Raw genomic sequence first — 6,620 nt, 5'->3', positions numbered from 1 at the left:
AATGCTGAGTCAACTGGCAGGAGGCCTTAAAGAAGACTAAGAACGAAATGGTTAGATAATATCAATAGTCTCAGTTGTTCGCGCTTGGAAATCCAGCAGGAAAGTATGATGACGATTGCTTCTGATAGGACTCCTGTCGAGGAGGTTCCTGAGGACTCTACATCTATAACCCTTCTTGGAACAACGGGTGAAAAAGATGAATGGATAGATGGAATTTAACATTTTATGTGCGTTTTTATGTGGTTTTATCATACAAGAGAGGGTGGTACCCATGATCTTTTTGCAAAGCCAGTGTGATTGCTGGGGTGAGGAGGAAAGATGAAATGCGACTCACGAGTTGTGAGCATTGCCGTAGGAAACGGAACCTTTACTCTCAGACCCGAACACATGACCTCTATGCTTGCAACAGAATGAACATTATCAACCGGGGTGGTTGATGATGGATTATACTAGACACCGAGAAACAATACTGTCGTCTGTCGGGTATTTACACAGACTAAGTTTCACTGATAGACTTTTGATCTACCCTGGTAGAAGACATATCCACAAAAAGACGTCTGAATAATGGAATCGGGATCTTTTTTAAAACGGGGGCCACATTTTTCATTAATATTTTACGTAGTGTTTTTGGTACGGAAAGACTTTCAAACTTCGTATACTTATCTATTTTGTGTTATAGAACAGAAAAATATTTTTGTATTCGAATTTATTTCATGTAAAAAATTGTCTTATTTTGATAATTTCAACCAATCACTGACAAGTATTCAGTTGTTTATATTTACTCTTTTGGCTGATTAAGCGATGTAAAGCGTATTTAATCTCCATACCTTCGTTTTATTTGCTTTTTTCATTTTAAATTTGCTTTAACCCTAACCCTAAGGTTAGGGTTAGGGTTAATTGTTTCAGAATTGTTTGTTTATGTAGTCGGCACTTAATGTATATCGGCTGAATGGACGTCAGTGATTGGTTGAAATTACAGAAATACGACAACTTTCACATGGAATAACTTATGGATTTCTTTGTTTTTTAAGAAGACTAAGAGAAAAAGATGTTTTATATGACACATTCTACCAGTGTTCCAAGTTTCAAAGTGTTTCGTTACTGAAAAATGTGGCCCCCGTTTTAAAAAAGATCCGACTTTTGATCTACCCGACGTCATGGTAGAAGACATATCCACAAAAAGACGTCTGAATAATGGAACCGAACCCAGCCATACTCAATGTATGTCTAACTACACGGCCATACCTCGGTGTATGTGTATGCGATGTGCGAGTGTGTGCGCGTATGTTTCTGTATGTATGTTAGAGCTTGTGCGTGTGTGTAAGTGTGTGTGTACGTACGTGCGGGCGCACTTGCGTGTTTACATGACTGTATGTATGTCTGTATGTATGAATGTATATGCGTACTTGTGTATGAGTATATATCTCTTTGCGTACATGCACATGTATGCATGTGAGTGGACGTTGGTGCACGAATATGGTATTGTGTGTGTGTGTGTGTGTGTGTGTGTGTATATATATATATATACATATATATATATATAAATATATATATATATATATGTACACACATACATATATACATAACACATACACATATATAATGTATATTTATATCTATGTGTGTGTGTGTATGTATGTGTGTATGTATGTGTGTGTGCGTGTGCATCTGTGTGTGTGTGTGTGTGTGTTGAGTGCTTATTTTGAATGTGTACGTATGTGATGCTAAGTGTATATGTATGTGTGTGTGTATGTGTGTGTGTGTGTGCCGGGTGAGGTGGGTGTTATTAATTACATGACTCAATACACAGAAATAGAAAAGATTAACGTTTCCATCCGGAAAAGAATTAAAAAATAAAACGCTCCACACGTCCACTCACGCATCGGGGAAACCACTCTCAGAAACGCACAAACACTCACCCACCCATACACACATACACGTACACACATTCACAAATGCACACAAACAAATACATATGTTGTGTATATTTATATATGTGCGTATATGTGTGTGTATGCACATATATATATATAAGTGCACTTGACTCTTCCCACTTTCTCCCTATATATATGTATACACACACATACATATATACATATACATGTGTATATATAAAAACAGACAGACAGACAGACAGATAGCTAGATAGACAGACAGATAGATAAATAGATAGCTAGATAGATAGATAGATGCATATGTATATCTGCATGCACATTTGCATATACGTATAGATACATATACATGTGTTTATATATATACACATAATTCTTTTGAACAATAATGTGTATTCCTCTCGCTTCTCTGCTGTCACAAAAAACAACAGAATATTTAATTAGTTAAACGAGCGTCAAATCATTCATTTAATCAGCCATGTCCTAATGCAACAGTTGTACGTGAGAAAGAGAAAGAGAAATAGTGAGAGAGAGAGACAGACAGAGAGAGAGAGAAAGAGAGAGAGAGAGACAGAGAGAGAGAGAAAGAGAGAGAGAGAAAGACAGAAAGAGAGTTTCCGTCTACCAAATCCACTCACAAGGCTTTGGTCGGCCCGAGGCTATAGAAGACACTTGCCCAAGGTGCCATGCTGTGGGAATGAACCCGGAACCATGTGGTTGGTAAGCAAGCTACCTACCACACAGCCACTCGTACCTTATTTACTATAAATAAAACGAAATCAATCAGATAACAAAACATGATCGCCAATACAGGAAGTCCTGTTCACATCAAAACGAACAGTACGTATGACTTCGTTTATACACAGAAGTCACATGAATCCCCCGAGGAAATTGCTTGGCAAGATTTATAAGTATTTCTGGTGCTATATATATATTTCAAGAAAGTGGAGTGGGCGAAATAAGGAAATATAAAAATAACGTTTGCTATCTATATTGGATATTTCAAAAACTTAATGAGATATCATTTCATCTTCAATGAAATTTCATTATTACATTGAGTGATTGTTAAATATTATTGAAAGTAAATGGAGAAAAAGAAATTGGAAAATTTTCAAGCAACTTTACTTAAAAACATGCTTCACAGCGTGAAAAACCTATTTGACAGCAGACAGAAATGTTCTTCACTTAATATGGATCTTGAAATATATTCTAGATACTTATTATCTTTAGAAACTAACTTGGACTAAAGATTCTCTAATTTATTTTCCTTTGAAGTAAAACCACGTTTAATAGAACCATTTAAATATGATGCTGATTCTACTGAAGAATAAGTTTAAGAAGAATTACTTCAATTGCGATGAAATAGAGAGACTTTTGGTCTTTATATCCGAACTTATTTCTTTGAACCTAATCTTATCAACTGATAAAGAAGATAAGATTTTGACATTACATTAAGTCTTTCCAGAACACTTTAAGCAACTAGATGAAATTTTAAGCAACTAGATGAAATTTTTAAAGGAACGTCGATGTTAAAAAATATCGCAATATCCGCCACGTCACTCCCGACATACTCCTATGGAGACGTTGAACGAAAGGTCACCATCCTCTGTGACCTAGTAAGAACGAAGTCCCTGTTATACCACAACGATTCTTACTAGCTCACAAAGGATGGTGACCTTTCAATGTCTCCATAGGGTATGTCGGGAATGATGTAGCGGATACTGCGATGTTTTTTAACATCAACATTCATCTAGTTTTAAAAGCATTCCCATCCACGATGTATATATACAGACAAAAAAAGGACATATGAATTGAGCATTACCATACACGTTAGTCTCTTAACGAAACATCACTAAGACATATTTCTTAAAAAAGCATACAACGCCTTAAATGCAGAATCGAAAGAACTATTTCCCCAATTAAAGATAGAAAACTGCATTGATCAGTCTGCTATGCTTTCACCATACGTTACTGTTAATGATCATAAGGCTGACAGTCTCTCCAACCTCCATTGAAAAATGTATTCTTGACGATAGTAATGTCAAGCTTGGAAGTGTGACGAGTATACAGTGCCAAAAGGTTCCACAGCATCAAAAATAGACCAACCTGCAGGTTTACCAAATTTTACAATGCAGACATTTATCTTTCTGTATTTTACTACTTCGCCATAAATGTCCTGAATTCCGAGAAGGAATTCACTACAATCCCTGATTTGAACAACACGATCAAAATGAAGTACCTGTTATACTACGACGATTCTTACTAGGTCACAAAAGATGGTGACCTTTTGTTCAACGTCTCCATAGGAGTATATCGGGAATGATGTTGCGGATATTGCGATATTTTTTAACATCAACATTCTTCGATAGTGCACCAGCAACCTTCACCTGATAAACTCCGAATTCTACAGCGGCGATGGCTTTAAGCACTATCAACGAACCTACTATGGATAGATTCAGGGAAGCTTAATAGGAATATTATAATGAACTTGGCTTAATATAGTTATCACAAACTTAACCATGGCCTACTTTCTGCACGTATGTTGTTGGCACTCCGTCGCTTACGACGTCAAGGTTTCCAGTTGATCCGATCAACGGAAGAGCCTGCTCGTGAAATTAACGTGCAAATGGCTGAGCACTCCACAGACACGTGTACCCTTAACGTAGTTCACGGGGGATATTCAGCGTGACACAGTGTGACAAGGCTGACCCTTTGAATTACAGGCACAACAGGAACAGGAAGTAAGAGTGAGAGAATGTTGTGGTGAAAGAGTACAGCAGGGTTCGCCACCATCCCCTGCCGGAGCCTCGTGGAGCTTTAGGTGTTTTCGCTCAATAAACACTCATAACGCCCGGTCTGGGAATCGAAACCGCGATCCTATGACCGCGAGTCCGCTGCCCTAACCATTGGGCCATTGCGCCTCCATACCAAAAACACTACATAAAACATAAATGAAAAGTGGTGCCCGTCAATTCAGAAAAATCCAGCATATATGGATATATGTATATATAACCACCTCTTACTAACAGAAGCTTGAAACTGCATTTTCACCGTCCAGCTACTCGGTGACAAGGTTATAAAGAAAAAGATCTCACACATCTCATTTCCACCCTTTTGTACAACGCAGTTCATCCTTTAAATTTCAAGGATGTATTGCAGATAAAAATTGCCCCAGATATCGACATTATCTGTAGAATAACAATTATGAAACTGCGATTCTCCACCTCTCTGTAATCCAAGTTCAGCCATAGTCTTTATCCAGACGGGTTGTTACGTATCCTGTCACTCCAGTTATCAAGGATTGGTGCATTGGATTTGCACCTCCTCCTCCTCCTCATCAATGATCAATAGATATTTTCTTTCTCCTGTATTTTCTTACAACACGAACGTCAAGCTGGCAGCTGCCCTCTACAAAACATCAAGTTTTGAGATTATTTTGTGGGCTCAAACAACAACAAGGACAGGTTAGGTCGGGACAGGTCAGTTTAAGTGTGGGGCATGCGCCGTTGCAGCGCGTTGCTTCATTCACCATTTGTTGGTATATTACCTGGTCCTCCCGGGCGACCCGTCCACCAGATTCCCAGCCAGTCCTCATCTCCGCAAGATACTTGTACTTCCTCATTTGCCGTGACTATATGATATAGTGTCAATCAACATGAGCCTCAATCTAGGTACGTGGTAAGCAAGTTCTAACTCGGAAAATTGAGCAACATGGCCAAACAGTCTCAGCTGGCGCTCTCGAATCATACAAGTAACAGGATGTTACTTATATGATTTGGGAATACCAACATCCTGGCGCTCCAGGATGTTACTTATAGGATTCGTGAATACCAAGGACGGTTGTGGTTTAATTTGGTTGGTTGTTTGATTTTTAGGTTCCACCGAAATTCTTTCAGCCCATCAAGTCTCAATGTATTCCTCTTTATTTCGTCTGTCTTTACGTTCTGAGTCCTAATTCCGCCGAGGTCGACTTTGCCTTTCACCAGTTGCGAACTAAGTACCAGTTGCGAACTAAGTACCAGTTGCGAACTGGGGTCGATCTAATCGACTGGCCCCTTCACCAAAATTGTCGGGCCTTGTGCCTAGAGTAGAAAAGAATATATTCCTCTTTATTTATTAATATTTTTGTTGCTGTTTCTCTATTTCCGATTGCACTGGTTATGCCACGCCATGTGTTATGGCAGGATGTATCTACAGGTTTTACAAGCAAAAATTAAAAGTAATCTCGAAGCAAAATTTTAAAAGTAAACTCGAAGTAGATTAAAAATAAACTACGAAGCATATTAGAATTGGTTTGGAAGCAAATTAAAATAATTTCGAAGCAAATTAAGTAATCTCGAAGCAAATTCGACTTAATCTGGAAGCAAATTGAAAGCAAGCTCGAAACAGATTAGAAAAAAGACTCGAGGTAAAATAAAAACAATTTCGAAACAAATCAAAAATATTCTCGGAAAAAAAATTGAATTTATTTTTTTAATTACATAATGCCTTCGAACCATAAATCTAGAGTATTTATTAAACGAGAAATTAATTACAGTTTATTTTTGACACGTAGCACTGCTTGAACACACACACACACACACACACACACACACACACACACACACACACACACGCGCGCAGATATATATGTACATATGTGTATATGTATGCATACACACACATATACAATGTTGTATGTATATGTATGTATTTACACATATGCATGTATATATGTATGTTTGTATA

Source organism: Octopus bimaculoides, chromosome 21, assembly GCF_001194135.2.
Source record: "Octopus bimaculoides isolate UCB-OBI-ISO-001 chromosome 21, ASM119413v2, whole genome shotgun sequence".
NCBI classification, from domain to species: Eukaryota; Metazoa; Mollusca; class Cephalopoda; order Octopoda; family Octopodidae; genus Octopus; species Octopus bimaculoides.
The sequence above is the reverse complement of the archived record's forward strand: the minus strand, read 5'-3'. Positions refer to the sequence as shown.